This window comes from Typopeltis vanoorti, chromosome 3 (genome assembly GCF_054136105.1).
Source record: "Typopeltis vanoorti isolate ZY-2024b chromosome 3, IOZ_Tvanoo_1.0, whole genome shotgun sequence".
NCBI classification, from domain to species: Eukaryota; Metazoa; Arthropoda; class Arachnida; order Uropygi; family Thelyphonidae; genus Typopeltis; species Typopeltis vanoorti.
The window spans coordinates 161926784-161947339 of NC_143551.1; the positions used below are offsets into that span (position 1 = coordinate 161926784).

The following is a 20556-nucleotide window of genomic DNA, read 5'->3' on the forward strand; positions in this document are numbered from 1 at the left end:
TCCAGAAAAAAACAAAACTAAGCATCTTCTCTACTTGATAGAAAAAATACACAATTATAACCATCAAATCAAAATATATAACACCAAAATAGAAAAAACAGTCTCCAAAATACTTAGGGCTTAACCCTAGATACCGAACTGAGATTTACAACTCGTATTACAAATATATCTAATAAAGCCCTTAAAAAGCTTAATATCATCAAAAGGCTTTGTGGAACAAAATAGGGTACAAAACCGAAGACACTTAAAAGTGCATATACGGCACTCATACAACCCACTACTGAATAGGCCTCATCAATCTGGGCTCCAGCTTCTACTAGCTCAAAAGAAAAACTTGACAGAGTACAATCAAGGGCAGCAAAAATTATCGTAGGTGCAGTCTCATCCACAAATAATTTAAAACTCAACAAGAGTGTGAGCTTCACATACAGGGTGTTCGGGATAAATTTGACAGTTTTGTAAGGAAAAAGAAAATCTTCTTTGTATCTATTAAATTTAATGAATTGACAAAAAAACATTACAGGCAGAGTTAATTACAATACTATCAACAAGATTTACTCAAAATAACCACCATTAGCATCGATCACAGCTTCAATTCTGCTTCGGAACCTCGAACAAGCTGATGCTACAGTCTCCCTGGGAAGGGCCGCAAAAACTGTTTTAATTTTATCCATTAACTGGGCTTTTGTATTACTGGAAGTGCGATTGGTGTCTTTTTCAACTGCGCCCCATACAAAATAATCCATGGGGTTAAGGTCTGGGGAGTTTGGAGGCCAAACATTTGGACTGGTGAAGTCGTAGAAATTTTCAGACAACCATTTTTGACTTTTCCCAGAGGTGTGGCAAGGGGCCAAATCCTGCTGCCATACATACGGCCTACCATTGGCTACCCTTGTTATCCAGGGCTTGACTACAGTTAGCAACTCCACGAACAAAGCCCGAATTCCAATGCCAGGGTTCTTCAACACCTGTTCCTGCAGATTTGCGAGGAATTCTGCTGTACGAACGCAATCAGATCGTCTGCTAGGGATCTTTCTTCTTGCTACATCCTCGTAGTCACCATTGCAAGTCTCTAGTTCATGCCTGATTGTTTTTACTGTATTCAGGGAGCATTGGGCAGCAGTCGTAATATCCTTATTTTGATGGCGGGCACGAATCATCATGATACAAGTTATTCTCTTCCATGATTCAGGTGGGTTCCAGCTATCCATCCTTTCTGACATCTTGTATATGAATGAAGAAGGGTCCAAACTTTTAAATGAAGAGAAGTGTGTGTTAATACATGTAACTTACGGAAAAATATAATTAATTATAAATATGTCAAATTTATCCCGAACACCCTGTACTAGAAGACAGAAGAAAACTCTCCACAGTTAAACTCATGAACAGAATCAGGAGTTACCAACAGGATCACATCTCACTCAGGACTTTCGATGCCTGGACAAGAAAATCTAGACTAAAGAGATCCTCTACATCAGCGCTTCCCAAACTGTGGGCCGCGGCCCCCTTGGGGGCCATAGGTTTTGTTGAGGGGGGCCGTGAAATAATGAAAACAAATTTAAAATGTTTTAAGACTAAGCTGATTTTTTTTATTTTAAAAATAACGTTTTTAACTTTTATTATTTATTTTTTGTTATTTTTTATATTTTAATGGAAAATTCACAAACTTTGCTTCCTGCGTATTTCGGCGCTTGATGAATATTAGTAAATATTGCTTATTCATATGTTTCATTTCAAAGCAGTGGTTAATTGTATTTACTTCGAATGCTCTCCAGAGAAACTCCAAATCTTCCTGTCCGTTTCATCACGCGTTCGTAATCAGGGACTGTTGATATTGACTTTATATATACATATCAAAACTCGTTTTATATTATCACTATCATCCGAGCTAGTTTTCTGTTACCAATAAAAGTTTCGCATATACTTCACACATGAAAAAAAGCTTAAACAAGTTCATGTGGGGAGATAGTAACTCTCTTGCAGTGGTAAACAACACCCTTCCCTAATAGATACTGCAGAGGCAATAAAAACAAGTACTTTTATTATGCTAGTGAATAAGGTATGAGGAGTCTGTGTAATATATTTCTCAACAAATAGTGCAATTAGAGACAACTGGGATAAAAACACACTAATTAATGAGTCACATGTCCCCTCATACAGAAACTATGCTGTATAGACTGAAACAAAACCATATGTTGCATGGTCAAACACAGCATCTAACTAAAAACTATTGTTATTAATTAGATGTGTATGAGTTCGATGTCACAAGGCAGTAATAAAATTGAACCGAACGTGTTAAAATTTGTAAAAGTGTTAAAACTAAGTAATATATATATATATATAATGAATGTTATGGCAGTTTCACATATAGAATTCGGTTAAAGAGAGTTAGCATTTCAACTCAATTGTTAGCTATGCTTTTATCTTTCGGTCGCGCGATCTTTTGTTCATATCGCACCAATCATATAAAATTAGAAAACAGATTGACTTAGAGCACCTATCCATTGAAATAAGCAAAGAGCCATTCTTTTCTACCAAAAAACACAATGATAAACTTAAATCTCCTTGAATCTTGTTCAAAAAAGATCACAGCAAGAAAATAAAAGGACTTGACACTATACATCAATCCAAACCATGTCATTGCCTACACTGATGGTTCGTCTGATGAAGCACTTAACCAAGGAAGTTTGGGGATTTTCTAACTCTACCTGGAGGCAAGGAAATGTAAATCAAAACTACAGCTGGCAAAATAGCTTCAAACTTCACTTGTGAATTAACAGCCATACAAACAACTCTCAAATTTTATCTCAAATCCAGTAATAAACATTACAGAAGGAATTGCCATCTACAGTGACTCAAAATCTGCATTTGAGACATTAAAAAATGGAAAAAAACAAAATACATACAGGAAATTCATGAACTACTAACAACCTTAAATTTGTAAAATAAGAACTACACACTGCAATGGATACCAAGCCATGTAAATATTGAAGGCAATAAAAGAGAAGATAAAAGAAGCAAGATACTTACCTCAAAAATTATACCCACTATCACTAACTGATGCTAACTCAGTCACCAAAATAAGACTGGTAAAATAAACTATCAAGAAGAAGAATGAAATCAGTGAAATTAATGAAAATAGAGAAATAACCACAATCATCACCAGACTAAAGACAGAACATTTTAAAAAATTCAGCCAGACGGTAGTAGGAGCTATGAAACATGCAAAAACTGTCCAGGAGTTGAACTAACCCCTGTCCATATTTATTCTTGTCCAGCAATTACTGCTGCTCTACAGAAAATTGACAATAACCATAGAGAAAAGCTCTACTCCATTAAAGTGCAACAGATTGCCAAAGCAGTTCTACAGATCCAAGGTCATATCTAGAAGCTCTTCAATGGACTTGACAACAACAACATTAATAAATCTGTCTCAAGAATCTTGGTGAGCTTTTTGTACAAGGTTTTAGCTATATTTTTTCTGTTTCCTTTGTATGTTTTTGATGGAATGATCTGTATGCTTTGTTTTTCTTTTATTGCGTTTTATATATCTTGTTCCAAATTTGTAATGTTTTTCTTTTTAATATTTTATTTTTCTTTCAAAGTACTTCAGAGGCTGCTTAATGAATTATTTTTATTCTCATTATTCTTCTACATTTTCATTGATTTTGGCTTCTTTGAAGTAATCTATTAATCATGGTTGATATAGCATTCTAATGCATTCTTCTTGCCATAGATATACTTTGTATACTTGTTCTACTTTATCTCATTTACTTCCTTTCTTCATTTAATTAGTATTTCTATTTTAGAAACTATTAATGCATGTAGAAAGTATTTTTAACTTGGGTATAGTTATGTTAAAGATACCAAGCAATTTTAAACCTGGTTTTACTCCATTTTTCCCAAGTAAGCAAACAGACAAAATGTCAAGTTTGCACCTGCAATTTATGCAAGACTAGTTGATCCCACAGGTAGTGCAAGACCAAGGCAACTCGTGGTAAAGGTGGAGCAAGCTCTGATCACTAATCTTAATATTTACCCTTAATGCCAAAACACATCTCCAAGAAGGGGATGTATGATGTTTTGTATTAAAGGCAAGGGGCCACTACCCAGACCAGTTTCGACCTTTATTGAGGTCTCATCAGTGGGAGCCAGGCTAGAAATACCAAGATTTAGTAATGCAGAGCTTGTAAGTATTTTACCAAAACAAGTTACCATAAGGTGTTATAACCCTATTAAATAAAAATCTCAGGAGGAGATATAAATGTAGAAAGTATTTTTAACTTGGGTATAGTTATGTTAAAGATACCAAGCAATTTTAAACCTGGTTTTACTCCATTTTTTCCAAGTAAGCAAACAGACAAAATGTCAAGTTTGCGCCTGCAATTTATGCAAGACTAGCTGATCCCACAGGTAGTGCAAGACTCCTGAGATTTTTATTTAATAAGGTTATAACATCTTATGGTAACTTGTTTTGGTAAAATACTTACAAGCTCTGCATTACTAAATTTTGGTATTTCTAGCCTGGCTCCCACTGACGAGACCTCAATAAAGGTCGAAACCGGTCTGGGTAGTGGCCCTTGCCTTTAATACAAAACATCATACATCCCCTTCTTGGAGATGTGTTTTGGCATTAAGGGTAAATATTAAGATTAGTGATCAGAGCTTGTTCCACCTTTACCACGAGTTGCCTTGGTCTTGCACTACCTGTGGGATCAACTAGTCTTGCATAAATTGCAGGCGCAAACTTGACATTTTGTCTGTTTGCTTACTTAGGAAAAATGGAGTAAAACCAGGTTTAAAATTGCTTGGTATCTTTAACATAACTATACCGAAGTTAAAAATACTTTCTACATTTATATCTCCTCCTGAGATTTTTATTTAATAAGGTACACCTTATGGTAACTTGTTTTGGTAAAATACTTACAAGCTCTGCATTACTAAATTTTGGTATTTCTAGCCTAGCTCCCACTGATGAGACCTCAAAAAAGCGGCCCTGAGAGAAAGCTCCATGTTCCAGTCTTCTTTTGGATTCCAGTTGCCAGTTACCAGATCCTGAGAGAGAGCTCCTATTCCAGTATTGTTTGGTAAGAACCCTTCTAGTTTTTCTTTTGTTGGTTTTTATTTTTTGCGGCCTCGTTCCAATCGGTGCAGGTCCATTTTAGGGTATTTCCTTTTGGGGACTGAAATTTGCTTTTAAACAATGTCGAAATTCCTGCCAAGAGTTCGTACTCTCGGGATCGAAATTGACCCAAACATCAACAAAGCGACGTTTGTGAGAGCTCTTCTCAAAGTCGTCAAAGCAGAAAGTATTTACGGGCTTACCCCTTACGGGGGGGGGGGTAGATTCCAAATAGTAACAAACAACATAGAAACAAGAGAAACGCTCCTAAAAGGCGTAGAATGTGAAGGAAAAAAATACCTACCCTTCCTAGTCGGGAGTATTTTAAAATCCGTAAAAATTGACAGGTTTCCACTCGAATATCTAGAGAAAGGGGAGGAAATCATTAAAACCATTTTCTCCAAGTGGGGGACTATCCAAAACGTAACAATCAGACAAGACGCGGATATCCCAGAGTGGAAATCAGGGGAATTGAGCATTTCAATCGAGATGAAAACCGAGGTCCCCAACTTGATTTTTTTAGGCTCAGCAAGAGTAATAGTCAATTATCCAGGCGTAAGAAAACAATGTTTACGGTGCACCGCTTTGGGTCACCTTAGTGCTCACTGACCAAAAAACAACACATGCCGCAACTGCTTATCGACAGAACACACATTGAATCAATGTGAGTCACCATGCCGTAAATGTGGGAACACATCCCATAAAATAGACATTTGTCCTAATAGGACCCTTGCAGAAAGATCAGGAGGCGCCATAACACCTGCGGCAGTAGCCATTCCTAAGCTCACAACACAGGCCTCTCGAGCTACCGGCCAAACAGTAAACGAACCACAAACAACTGAACCAGAAGTTTCCAGCCCTCCAACTGCCAGCTACCGCAATGACTACATTAGGAAATCGGGCAATAACTGGGAGGAACGCAGAAGGGAGAATTAGGAAGAAAAAGAAACAGAACACTAAGAAATCGGAAGGCAACAATGACAGCACAGAAACAGAGGAAATGGAAATCAACACCAGTACAACTGAACGACCCATCACGCCGGAAGAAGAAGGAGAAATGAACAGGACACTGAAAGCAATTAGAAGCCTCAAGTTCAGATGAGGAAGGAAATGAGTTAATATCGCGAAACAACACAGAAAATGAGGAAGAAACCTCTTCAGAAGAAGAAGACAGAGAGCAAGGAAACAATCCAGAAACTAAGGAAGGAACAGACTTTGTTAAAAGCAATACTCCAAACGGCTCTGTCATTTTGAAGAACTTTAAGGGATCTCCAAAAACGGCAGGAAAACTATTTCAGATAATGACCACAAAAGGAGAGCCAACTGTCTTGCTCTTTAAAAGGAGCAATAGACTCATATGGGGAGAACTCTATGTAAAGGATATAACCAAGGTCGAGCCCCAGCAACTGGATGGTCACCTGGACTTAACAGAGGAGGAAAAACAACACTTATGCGACACATTGAAGTCGCTGACACGAGTAGTAGATCTGGAAAAGAGATACCCAGGGATAATGAAGGAATTTGAAAAAAGAACTTTACCAGTAGATACAAACACCGGTTCTTCTCACGCCATTACAAAACCGGTAAAAAGAAAAGAACCCCGATATGAATATTCGAATGTAACAAAACGAATCCTATTCTATCTTAGGAATAAACCCGAGATAAAAAACAAAGTCCACACAGCTGTACAGGAAAAGGGAGACGTGGCTTTGCAATGTGAAGGTGAGCTAGAGTCTTAGAATATGGCTCAAGTTTAGGAAAGTCACGTACGACCGAGCGGAATGGAATGAATGCTTGAAGAGAATATGGCAACTTAATGATGAAGAGTCAGTACACGTACTCACAGTGATGGAAAACGTGGTAAAAGACTATGAGGAAGCGGTAAGAGATAGCAGGGCAAATATGACTTAAAAAAAAAAGCCCCTTCTAAGTTTCTTGGTTCTGTTTCTGTATGTTCACGCTTAATCCACATAGGAGGAGGCAGACCTGAGAACCCGAGCAGCGAAGGCTTACAGCGAGGCGGTGCAGCTCCTTGTGGGCTGCATCACTCAGGCCAGGCTCTTTCCTCGTTCTTGTAGTACTTTTCTGTTAATTCACCGACTTTTGTTGTTCTATTTATGCGTGTTCTAGCTCCTTTGTTGTTTGTTTATGTATGTCCTAGTTCTTTTGATTTTCAATTTATGTGTGTCTTCCTGCATTTGTTTTTTCACTTCTTTCATCGGCCAGACATCTGAAGAGGTGGCTGGCCGGAGAACAGATGGAGGGAGATAATATCGGAGATCTGCTTGGTGCTGGCATTTAAGTCAGGCCAGGTGGATCGACCGAAGCCTCTTTTAACTACTTACTACTATCCACTCTATCTTTCTTCTCCTCTCTCACTATCAAGCTGACTCTCAGCACAACTTCTTTTTTAAATCTAAAGAGGCCAGTGATGAAAGGCATGAACTCCCATTCTACCTCAATAAAGGTCGAAACCGATCTGGGTAGTGGCCCCTTGCCTTTAATACAAAACATCATACATCCCATTCTTGGAGATGTGTTTTGGCATTAAGGGTAAATATTAAGATTAGTGATCAGAGCTTGCTCCACCTTTACGAGTTGCCTTGGTATTGCACTACCTGTGGGATCAGCTAGTCATGCATAAATTGCAGGTGGAAACTTGACATTTTGTCTGTTTGCTTACTTGGGAAAAATGGAGTAAAACCAGGTTTAAAATTGCTTGGTATCTTTAACATATTACTGCATGGTTTTTGGATATGATGTTTAGGGCCTCCCTCAATGAGTCTAAGAACTCCTTGGAGTTGCCCGTAATAATAATAATAATCAAATTCCTGCCATGTACCCTCAAGGGGTGTACAGGATATGATAGTACTACATGAAAAATTTACATCATTACTAACTTCCTGTCTACAATTTTCCTCCAAATCAGTCTGTTACTTGTCAGGACTCCAACATTATCAGGTCTTCCTCTGGGTGGTTTTGCTGCCAACCTGGCAGAGAACACTTGTTTTGCTAATCTTTCTTCGCCCATTCTGTTTAAGTGACCATACCACCAGAGATTAGCTCTGCTAACGCATTCCTGGATGCTGACAATGTCAAGTTCTTTCCGAATATCCTCGTTTTTAATATGATATTGCCATTGATGCCATCTGTTCATGCCTATAATCTTTCTCAGGACTCTCATATCAGCAGTCTCTAGTCTTTGGTCAAGTGTCTTACTTCTGACCCAGCTTTCAGATCCAAAAGTTAAAACTGATTTGAACACTGTTTGAATACAGCTAATTTAGTGTTCCGACTAATTTCTCTCTTATTCCATATGAATTTATTCAATTGACTTCCCACCATACCAGCTTTGCTGATTCTGTTGTCTATTACTATATTTAATTTACCATCTTCAGTAAAAATCGTGCCTAAGTAGCTGAAATGTTTTACTTGTTCCACAGGTTCTCCATTCACAACACAGTTGACATTTTCAATGATTCTGCCTATTTTCATTGTCTTTGTCTTTTTATTGCTGACCTTCATACCATATTTTATATATTTCCATGATTTCTCAACTATCTGTCGTAAAGTGAAAATCTGATCCTGACTGCCTCTATTTGGCCTGAATCAGCTTATTCTTCCCAAGCTTCTCTTCCACAATTCTTCTCAACCGTTTCTCAAATATACTTGCATATATCTTACCAGGAACACTCAGTAGAGAAATATCTCTGTAATTCTCACATTCAGTTTTATCATCATCAAATTCCTGATATATACCCTCAATGGGTGTACAGGATATGATAGTACTACATGAAAAATTTACATCATTACTAACTTCCTATCTACAATTTTCCTTCAAATCAGTCAAGACTCTAACATTATCAGATCATATATTTCTATCATCTAAGGCACTTTGTACTGCATCAATCCACTTATATCTGGGTCTCTTTCCTGTCAACCTGGAGGAGAACACTTATTTTGCTAATCGTTTTTCTCCCATTCTGCTTAAGTGACTACCACCTGAGATTAGCTCTGCTAATGCATTCCTGGATGCTGACAATATCAAGTTCTCTCCTAATATCCTTGTTTTTAATATGATATTGCCGTTGATGCCATCTGTTCATGCCCCTAATGTTTATCAGGACTCTCATATCTGTGGTCTCTAGTCTTTAGTCAAGTGTTTTACTTCTGACACAGCTCTCAGATCCGTAAGTTAAAACTGGTTTGAACACTGTCTTGTGTACAGCTAATTTAGTGTTTTGGCTAATTTCTCTCTTATTCCATATAAATTTATTCAGTTGATTCCCTACCATACCAGCTTTGTTGATTCTGTTGTCTATTTCCATATTTAATTTACCATCTTCACTAAAAACAGTGCCTAAGTAGCTGATATGTTTTACTTGTTCTATAAGTTTTCCATTTACAATGCAGTTGATATTTTCAATGATTTTGCCTATTTTCATTGTCCTTGTCTTTTTAATGCTGAACTTCATACCATATCTATTACAACAGCTATTCAATATAGTCAGAGAATCTTGCAGACTTGTAGCGGATTTATTTAGAACTATAACATCATCCGCATAAAGCAAAGAGCTGACATTAACATCCCCAATTTGGATATCATGTTTGATACCACTTTCCTTCATAATGTGATTCATATAGATAATGAATAACAGAGGGGTTAATGCACATCCTTGTCTCACACCAAATTTAACATTAAACCATCTTCCTGTACTTCCTTCAATTCTAACTGCCGACTTACAACTCATAAAGACTAAGAATTGCTTGATATAATGCCCCATAGACACCGTATATAATGCCTCATATAACTGTAGCGTATTGCATAGCTTCTCTCGTCATATGCCTTTTCCAAATCGACAAAACTTAAATACAGATCTGTGTTATATATTCCATGCTTTCTCGACTATTTGTCGTAAAGTGAAGATCTGATCCTGATAGCCTCTATTTGGCCTGAATCCAGCTTGTTCTTCACCCAGCTTTTCTTCCACAATTCATCTCATCTGTTTCTCAAGTATACTCGGATAGATCTTGCCAGGAACACTCAGTAGGGAAATACCTCTGTAATTCTCACATTCAGTTTTATTTCCCTTTTTATATATGGGTACTATGAGAGCCCTACTCCAATCATCGGGAATTCGTCCCTCTGTCCAGGCTTTCCGAACTATGCAGTGCAGCCACTGTAAGACTCTTATACTACCATACTTCAGTATTTCTGGTCGAATATCATCTACTCCTGCTGCCTTTCCACATTTCAAGCCTTTGATGGCTTTTTCTACTTCAAGTATGGATATGTATTCCTGACTGCATGCCTGGTTAGTGTTTTTTACCACTGTGCTGTCATCACTACTTGTTTCATTTAGCAGTTTTTCAAAGTAATTACTCCATACTTCAAAGATATCTTTTTCTCCAGTTTTCATGTCACCTTTATCATCTCTAACTTCTTTTACAGCACTGTTTTCGCAATTCCTAAACTTCTTCAACAACCTCTAGAATATTTTGGCACCTTCTTGATATTCATTTTCTATATTCTTGACAAAGTCCTCCCATGACTTTTGTTTAGCTAGTTTTAAACAGTGCTTAGCATTCTTGCATTTGTCTCTGTATTCTCTAAGAGCGCAAGTTGACTTATTTGCCAAGAACTTTTGATATGCTTTCTTCTTTTCCTTCACTGTCTCTTTAATTTCCTGTGTCCACCATGGAGTTCTAATTTTTCTATCCTTGCAGACAACTTCACCACATGCCTCTCTAGCTGAATCGATCAGGGCTTTCTTCTAGGTTTGCCACCGAATCTCCAAGGTTTGATTCCTGTTCTCAAACTCTTTCATTCTTTCTTCAATAATCTTTGTGTTTTTAGTCTACAGTTCACATCTGAGAGCTGCTCAACTTTAATTCGCTTAAAAACTTTCTTGCATGTTATTCTTTTCAATATGAAATTCAATTTTATCCTGCTCAAGGCTAAATGGTGATCACTTCCAATTTCAAATCCTCTGTATACTCTGGTGTCCTGCACCAGAGAGAAAACATCACTATCAACAATAACATAGTCAATGAGACTTTTCTTATTCCTTGCCTCTTCTCTCCATGTGAATTTGTGCACATTTTTATGTTGGAACATAATGTTAGTAATAACCAGTCCATGTCCTGAGCAGAAATCCAACAGATATTTGCCATTATTATTAGCTTTCCTCTTTTCTCCATATTTTCCCATATTTTTGTATTTCTCACAATCATTTCCTACTCTGCTATTTAGATCCCCAACAAGGACCAACTTTTCCTTTTTCATTGTGTCAGTTGCTTTATTCTAAAGCCTCAAAAAATTCCTCCACTTCTACCTTAGTAGAACCTTCTGTGGGACCATAGGCACAAATAAGTCTCATTGTCCAGTTCCCCATTCTCATATTTGCCCACATTACTCTACTTAAGACTGACTGACTGCCATTCAAGAAGATTAGCCTCGTATTTTGTGTTGAATACTATGGCTACTCCTTCATTTCCTTGATTGTCATTGCCTGAATATAACATTTTGTATTTATTGCTGAGAAAGATCTCACCAGTTTTTGTCTTTTTTGTTTCAGTCACCCCTATTATGTCGATCTGGTACTTATCTAATTCCTCAGCTAGCTCCATTTCTTTGCCATTCAGGCTTCTTACGTTGATAGTACCGATCTTTAACTCTGGTGATGTTGAGTTGGGGTTTGTTTTCAGATTTGTTCCAGTAGCTGACTTTTCGCTGTTCGCCCTGGTTCCCTGGCGAAAACAACGGGGGCCTTGTTTAACCTGGCGACGCCCCAGCCAGCATGAAATTTTGTCATGTTGTACCATCATTTTTTATTTTGGTTTAACGAATAAGAATACAATTTGGTCGGCTAAATCCCAAATTGCCAGCCCATCCTCGTTCGTTCAGTATCCAAGTAGATACCCAACAGGGTGCACCACGAGAAGTGAGGATTGGACATTAGGTCAGAAGCCCTGGTCGGTTTTCCGCATTCCTTTAAAGGCTATGTGGAGGTCTCCTTTCAGTTATACAGCTTTGACCCTTAAGCGCCCCAAATAATAATAATAATAACATTCCAAAATCTCATTATGTGCCTGCAGTTAGAATGGTCCAAAATTTCCATTGGTCACTATTGTATTGTACGCTTGTGGAAAGTATGCCCTGCAGGATAGCTGTAGTCATTGCAGTGATAGGTTGTAAGATCCCCTTTCATAAGGTGAGTGCTGTGGCTGTTTATTCCTCACAATATGGTGTTGACTTCTTTCCAAACAGCATATGTATAAAACAGTTGAAATATTGTAATTGCCCTTATTTAGCTGTAAATGTGGAATGAAGGATGCAATTTAATTTCCTTAATTTAAAATACAATTTCAACTTGATAAACTTTTTGAAAAAAATTATGTGATGTAGAACCTGTTAGCATATCATTATATATGTACCATATGATATCATAAGAATATAAAAGTATAAGTTAATATCAGATTGTATGATCCCCTTCGAAGTAAAAACGGACACCAAGATTGCATAAGTTTTATTGTTAAAAACAAGAAATAAATATTTACAAAGCTTGTGTGAACAGTTACATGACTTAGATTTTGCAGCGTTTATGCCTGCAATCGCATAGTAATATGCACTATGTAAATAAAAACTACAAAGAACATGAATTACTTAGGACTAAAAGTGAACAAAATTCATGAAACTAAATACTCAAAAAAATAGCCAAAGAACTTAATTTTTAAAATTGACTTTTATATATTTCTTGCTTGTGAATCTTAAGATTTAGTGTTCTCTCATTTTTTGATGTCTGACACTATTCATTTCCCATTCATGCTTTTTAAAACACTAGACTCAACCTGCTGTTTTCTAATTTTCTTTAATTAAACGCTTCTCTATCAATGATTACACATTTTCTTGTTCCAGCTTCATTGGTCCTTCCATCTTTCAGCTGGTTTTCCTCTTTCTCTCATTTGTCTATATTTATAAACTTCTTTTGATATCTGATGTCTTTCCATCCTATAAATTCTCTTTTGATTTTTCACTACACTCCTTTATCTTTTCATTTAAATTGTAAATACCTAGCTCTCTTCTAATGTCATTTTTTCATCAGCAGCATCATCATGCATATCAAAGATTTAGGCCTAGCATGGCCTGTTCCGGACTTAGAAGTCATCGTTGAATCGTTTAAGAGGACGTCCTGGTTGTCTTTTCCTAATGCCTTATATTTTAAGGCTTCTTTTGGTAATCTTTCTGTTTTCATTCTTTGAACATGTTCCATCCATTTATGTTTAGATTTTGAATTTTTTCTATTACTGGTTCTTGGTTTAATTCTTTCATAATTTCTTTTGTGATCAAATATGGTATACTTTGCAGTTTTTCTCATAAACTTCATTTCTGCTGTTGTTAATCTTTGTCTTTTTGTTTTATTGTCCAGATTTGGCTTCCATACATTAAGACTGGTAGGGCTAACGTATTGTATACTTTTAGTCTGGTTTGTTTTTGAACTAAGCTTGGTTTAAATATAGAGTTAATTACACCTGTTATTTTTAAATATTTTGCAATTTTTAAGTTTATATATTTTTCATATGTGTAGTTAAATGAATTCACCTGTTCTAATATCTTGTTATCTGTTACTATTTTAGTTCTTGCTGGATCTTGTCCTTTAAAGGCCATAGTTTTTGATTTTTCTGTTGATATTATCATACCATAATCTTTGGATGTCTCATTTTCATCTAAAATAGCTTTCTGTAAGTTATCTTCAGAATTTGTAATTATTATTTGGTCGTCGGCAAAGAGGAGAGTGCTTAAATTTACTGTAGGAGAAAGTTTAATTCCTTGATGTAAATTTTTATTTCATTTTATTATTATTTCATTTAAGTAGATATTAAAAAGAGTTGCTGAGAGGGGACATCCCCGTCCCCTTGGATTTTCTCTCTGTATATGATAGCTTTTAGGATATTATTTGATATTTGTCTTTATTTTAATATGTTAAATAATATGTTTCTTTTAACTTTGTCAAATGCTTTTTCAAAGTCAATAAATGCAATATGTGTTTCTAAATTGTATTCTCTTCTTTTCTCTATTATTAATTTTAGGCAAAAGGCCGGGTCTATACGTGATCGTCCTTTTCTAAATCCATTCTGTACTTCTAAAATAAAGTTTTTGGAATATTTCATTAGTTTGCTATTTAAGATTCTGCTATATATTTTGTAACAGGAATTTAGTATACTGATACCTCTATAGTTTTTAGGGTCATCTCTATTACCTTTTTTAAAGATAGGAATCACAATTGCTTTTTTCCATTCTATTGGGGGGGGGGGGATACCAGTTGAGTAAATTTTATTTAAAAATAATAAGAGTCTTTCTTTGAATCTTGTTCCTGCGTATTTATATAGTTCTGAACCTAGCTTATCTTCTCCAGGTGATTTTCCGTTTCTTGTTTCTTTCAGGCTGATTTCTAATTCTTCTTCAGTTATTTCCTTTTCCTTAATTGTTTGCCAGTTGTCTTTTTTAAAATATTTGTCTGTCCACAGTTCTGTGTAGTAATTTAGAAATTCTTCTAATTTCAATTCAGTGTTTAATTTTATGTTTTCTTTGGTATCTGCATTTAAGTGTTTCAAAATCTTATATACATTGGGTATTTTTTATATGGTCCAATTTTGTGTATCCTTTGGTCCTGGTCCAGGTTTTTCCTTTCAGTCGTTTCCGACCCTAGGTGACTTTGTAGGCTTGCCCACAAAGTATTCCTGGTGAGATATTTATAGGGTAGTTCACCATTGCTTCCATCCCCCCCAAATCTCTTTTCTGCTGCCTGTATTTTACTTTGATCATACTTTTTAAGTAGAGTGCGAGCTATTACTTTATAAAATTTAAGTTGGAGATTTGTTTTTTATTCAGTATCTTTCTAATTGTTCTGTAGATTTGTCTGAAATTTATTTATTCATTTATGTCTTTGTCTTTTAAATATGGTATTATGCAACCCAAATAATTAAACTGTGTGACCTAAGAAGTTGCTAACATGTGAAGTTCTCAAATAAAAAGGGGTATATGGATGGATCTTAGTGAAATGATAGAGGTGTTAAAAATATTACAAAAACTTGATGCAAACCTTTCAAACACATCAGTGGATCTGGATGAGATCTCAGCATATGTTATAGGAATGTACTAGAGAATTAGCCACACCTGGTTGCTTGAATCTCAAATATGAACATGATTTCTGATAAGTGGAAGGAAGACAAAATCATTCCACTATACATAGAAGGGGCTAGAAATGATGCAGCTATTTATAGACCAATCTGTATCTCTGGAGTAGTTATTAAGATATTAGAGTGATATTGCATTCAGAGGCAGACAAATAATACTTTGAACTTTTATAGAAGACAACATGATTTTCTGAAAAGTCAGAAATGTTTTACCAGTCTATTCACATTTTACATTAGAGTTAGAGCAGAGTTAGACTAGAAAATAATCATAGATATTATAATAAAGATTAATATTGAGAAAATTTTTCAGAACAGGTCTGGTGGTAGGAGAACTAGGGGACATCCTTGAAAACTGAGTAAGAGTGTAGTTAGCAAGGGTGTTAGAACTAGGTTTTATGCTTAAAGAGTGGTGAATGAATGGAATAGGTTGCCAGAGTCTGTTGTGGGTGCCATGACTGTGAATGAGTTCAAAGCAAAGTATGATAGATACTGCACAAACTGTACTAATAGCTGACTCTGAACTAGCAATGGATCAGGGGAATCTGACTATCTAATTAAAATAAAGCCTTGTGCCGACAATGTGATTTTTGTCATGCACTGAATATTAAGTGGAAGAATATCAATCATTACCATCATGATTGCATCTGGTATATATGTGCATGTGTATACAGAAAAATGCTTATGCAATGCAGTTGCATGATCATTTTTAATCAAATCGGTTGGTAATGATATTACACAATAATTACAGTAATTGTGGGTCCAAGGGGATGTTGATATGCATGTACACAAATGCCAGAAGTATCAGAATTAAGGGAGAGGAGTTTTTGGCATTGATCAGCTCAACCTGGCCAAAAATTGTAGGCATCAGTGAGACTTGGTTGACAAAATGATATAGTTATAGGGATAGAATACAAACAGTATTACATTTTCAGGAAAAATAGAAGGAATAGAACAGGAGGTGAGGTACTGATGACAATAACTGAAGAACTACAACCAACAAAATTACAAGTTAAAGAGGATGTTAAGTCTGGGGAAGATGGTTAATCTGAGGCTATCCAGTGCAAGATAGAGGCCAACAGAAAACAAAAAAAAAAATCTTGGTTGCTGCTATGGACCAGGAGATCCATGTGTTGGAAGATTAGCACAATGAGTGCAGGTCAAACAATTATTATGGGAGACTTCAACTATGGGGACAGAGACTGGAGGGAGGAAAGAGGGCATGGCAAGTTGGAAGTGGAATTTATATAATTGCTAAGGGATAATTACCTGAAACATGTTATAGAGGAAACCAGGGGGTCTGAGAGTGCTGAATCTGGTAATAGCATCAGAAGATATATCCATAACCAAGATGGACACTCTGCCTCCAATTGGGGAGGTGACCATGCAGTTTGTTCTGGTAAGTTGATAAACATATGGAATTCTCTGTCAAGAAAGGGTTTGTATCGAATTGTACAGCTTGTAATTATGATAAACTAAGGAGGCATCTTGATGCAATGCCATGGCTTGAGAATCTACAAGGAAAGAATGTCAGTAGTGCATAGGAAGTGGTTAGAGACTGTTTGAGAGAAGCAGTACCAAACTGCATATCCAAGATCAGGAGGATAAACAAAATGGAGATTAAGTGGATGAATAGAGAAATAAAGCAAGATCTGCAAATAAAAAAGAAAACACTATGGAGGGAATATGATGAAAAAGATGATAAGCATACTCATGAGCAGTACAAAGTGCAATTAAGAAGGGTGATCAGTATTGTAAGAAAGGCCAATCAGATTATGAGAGAAAATTAGCTACTCAGGCCAAAGTAAATCCAAAAGAGTTTTTCTTTATGTAGCAAGTAAGAGTCAAAATGATTGTGGTAGGATGACTTTAATCAATGCTGATGGTAAGAAGGTGACAGAGGCAAAATAAATTGTGGAGTTGCTAAGTTATCATTTTGCAAAGGTGTATGTATCATCCAGGTAGAGATTTTGCTAGTGCTGATGTGACAGAGATGCATGTCAAACTTGAGGCAGATGAATAGGAGCTGTTCAGCATACTAAAAGATATCAATGTGAATACAGCCAAGGGACTGAATGATATTTCAGCCTGTGTACTACATGAACGTGCATGATAACTGAAATTGCCTCTGATACAGTTGATCAATCGAAGTCTTAGTTCTGGCAAGGTTCCAAGGGAGTGGAAAGAGGTTGTAACATAGTTCCATAGATGTAGCAAACTACAGAACAGTTAATATATCACAAGTGTTTGTTAACATACTGGAAAAGTTAGTTAAATGTAAAATCTAACAGTAGGTGGATAGGGATAATGATATTATATAGTAGGCAGCATAGCTTTGTAAATGGTAGGTCCTGTCTTAGTAATTTACCCATATTTTGTAATAAAGTGACAGTAGAATTGGATAAAGGAAATGGCTACACCATAATACTGCTGAACTATGCAAAGGCGTTTGACAGAATACCACATGGAAAACTATTACAAACATTGAAGCAAACTGGAATTGATATAAAGCTAGTAGCATAGATAGGGGGTAGCTGACAGACTAGTATATAATGGAGTGGAACCTAGCAGAATGTGGGTGGCTAGTGGAGTACTTTAGGGTTCTGTTCTAGGGCCACTACTCTTTAATTTGTATATCAGTGAAATAAAGAATGATTAAGGGTGGGCTATTCAGTTGTTTTCTGATGATGAAAAATTGTGAAGAACAATAGTTGATAAAGGCAATGTAGATATCTTGCAGGATGATTAAATAAATTGGTATTGTGGGTAAAGAATTATTATTATTATTATTATTGCATGGGCACCTCCACAGAGTCCTAAGACTCATCGTGAGAGACACAAACTATCAACACAATAGCTATTGTACCTCTCCTTGAACCATTAACAGACAAAACACTTACAACCGATTCAGGCAATCCATTTCATTCATTCACCATTCTCCAAGTAAAAAAATCTAGTCCTCATATCCTTGTAAAATTCGATGCGGTGAAATTTTATATAAAGATTTTCTGACATCGATTTTTACAGAGGTCATAAATCATGTGGAAAGAACAAAATTACTGTATTTTAAAGGCTAATTGTAAACTTGGAAAGCTAACTAGCAAAAAGAATGATATCGAAATTGTTCACAAATTATAAAAATATTGTAAAGGTTAAAATTGTGCATTATGTTGATTTGATGTAACAGAATGTTAAAAGTAATTCTGCCTTAAGTTAAGGGGATTAGACAAGATTATGTTGGCGACTTGAAAGTAAACAAAGGTATTGAAGGTCATTCAGATGTAGAGATTGTTGCCGCCAAATCTGAAGGTTAAGACAACAGTGACGTCAGTTATTTACAGAAGATTCGGGGGGGGGGGTCTCCGACCCTAAAAACAAGGAGCTTCTGAATCATATAAAAGAGGTCTTGAGAACCTAGAGAAAGTTTTTTTTTTCTTGTCTTGCTGCAGTCCGTTGGCCTGCTTGGACCTCCGTATTTCGTCATAGGATTGTGAAACCTAGGCACTGGGGAAACTCAGGAGAGGCAGATCATTCTACGGAGATGTATTTTCAGTAGTGGAACGTGCCACGTGCGACCAGATATGAAGCGCCAACGATAGGTAAAAAACCGATGGTGAGTTATGCTACAAATCCCGGAAGAGGACTACACCAGGACACCTGCCAAAAGCCATGCAGCAAAGGCTAGGAAATAGGATTGGGAAAAGTAGTCAGCAGAACCGCCACAAATTTTCAAGACTGGTAGGACTGTATATGTTTCTACAAATTTGTGAGTCGATTCTAATATATTAATGCTGAGATGGTGATTAAGAATTGTATGTCTGCTGAACATGGCTTTACATCCTTACTAACCATAGTCTTCCAGGGATGACCTCTTGTTCTGCTCTCTTGAGCCAACTGCTGAATCATTTCCCCTGCATCAATCCTATAAAATTTTTTAAGTATCTTAAATGTTTCTATTATATTCCCACTTTTTTGGATAGGTTGAAGGTGTGTGTATTACAAAGTTCAGTTGATAGGTGGAAAAGAGGAGAACATGAGAAACTTATTAAAGAGATTTTATAAAATTGACACAAAGGAAATTGCATGGATAGAGATAAACAAGTGGAATGCATTGCCAAAAATTAGTTGCGAGTGCCCTGACAGTGATGAGTTTAAGAAGTATGATAGGTTTTGTTGATATAAATGTTAGTGTGGGGTCTCTGACAATGGGTCTCCAGACTCCATGGAGCTACCATATAATAATCTCTTATCGTGGCCTGATTTTTTTGATTAAATAAGATAGCCAATTTTTTACTATGGTTGACTCTAATATAACAGGTTCTGTAGTCTAACAACTAATGATGAGAAATGAATCTGCTCTGCCTAGATTCATTTCTCTTTCAGATTCAGATCCAAATATCATGGATCAATTGCTGTTCAGGGCTTGAACGGCAATTGATCCATGATACATTTGGATTGTTTTTCAGAGGCAATTCATTGCCTCTCCCAAGTGGGATCCTGCCTATGGCTAGAACATGTCAGCAGATGATCTGATAGTAGCTCCAAATTAAAAGTGGAAGACACCCCACATGGTGCACCTATGCATAATACCATAAGGAAAATAACTGTTTAGTGATGGCATCATTAGAACTACAAGGAGGAGTGTACTCCATATAAACCAAACTTTGACCCAATGTACTAATAATTAAAAAACTCTTCTGACTTTCTAATGATGATGTGCTTGATTGAACAAGGTTGGTGGTCTCGACGGGACAGCCCAGATGATTCTAAAGATGATTCACCGCAATAAATAATCTCTATTAGGTGTAAGGATAGAGTTTAGTCCATAGCATGCTACGAAAGCAGGGATAGGTAATGTAATTTAGCTTTAACAGGGTTGGGTGTCAATTCATGTGTTTTGTCAAATTATTATCAGATTAAGGTGAGGGGTTCAACTGGCTGCATCTGTGATTAGATGTAACCTGCCCATTAGTGGAGTCAGATGGTGTTGTAAGTGGTTGGGCATGGACTGAACACCTTCAGGTTCATGCATCGTGTGCGCTGAGGACTGAGAACATTTTAGTCTTCAATGGAATGATGGCTGAATGCCTCTAAGTCAGAAGTCTACCTAGCTACTGAAACGATACTGCTTGTGTCTCCTGTGTTGAAAGTGCTCTCTGAGTTGCTGTCTTAATATTATGGTGCAACTGCTCATAATACCACTAGAATGAAAGCAGCCATTCAGACTGTGTAGCTTCTTT

The 20556-nt window shown here is 36.5% G+C and overlaps 1 protein-coding gene across 2 annotated transcripts in view; it reads left to right on the forward strand.

Moving 5' to 3' along the window:
* The window catches only part of LOC150108711 (uncharacterized), a 374396-nt gene that overhangs the window by 284602 nt on the left and 69238 nt on the right, over positions 1-20556 (forward strand). For both annotated transcript variants that reach the window (XR_016548148.1, XR_016548147.1), the window contains exon 8: positions 4961-5087. The gene's annotated coding sequence lies outside the window, so the exon portion shown is untranslated. The remainder of the gene's footprint in view (positions 1-4960; positions 5088-20556) is intronic.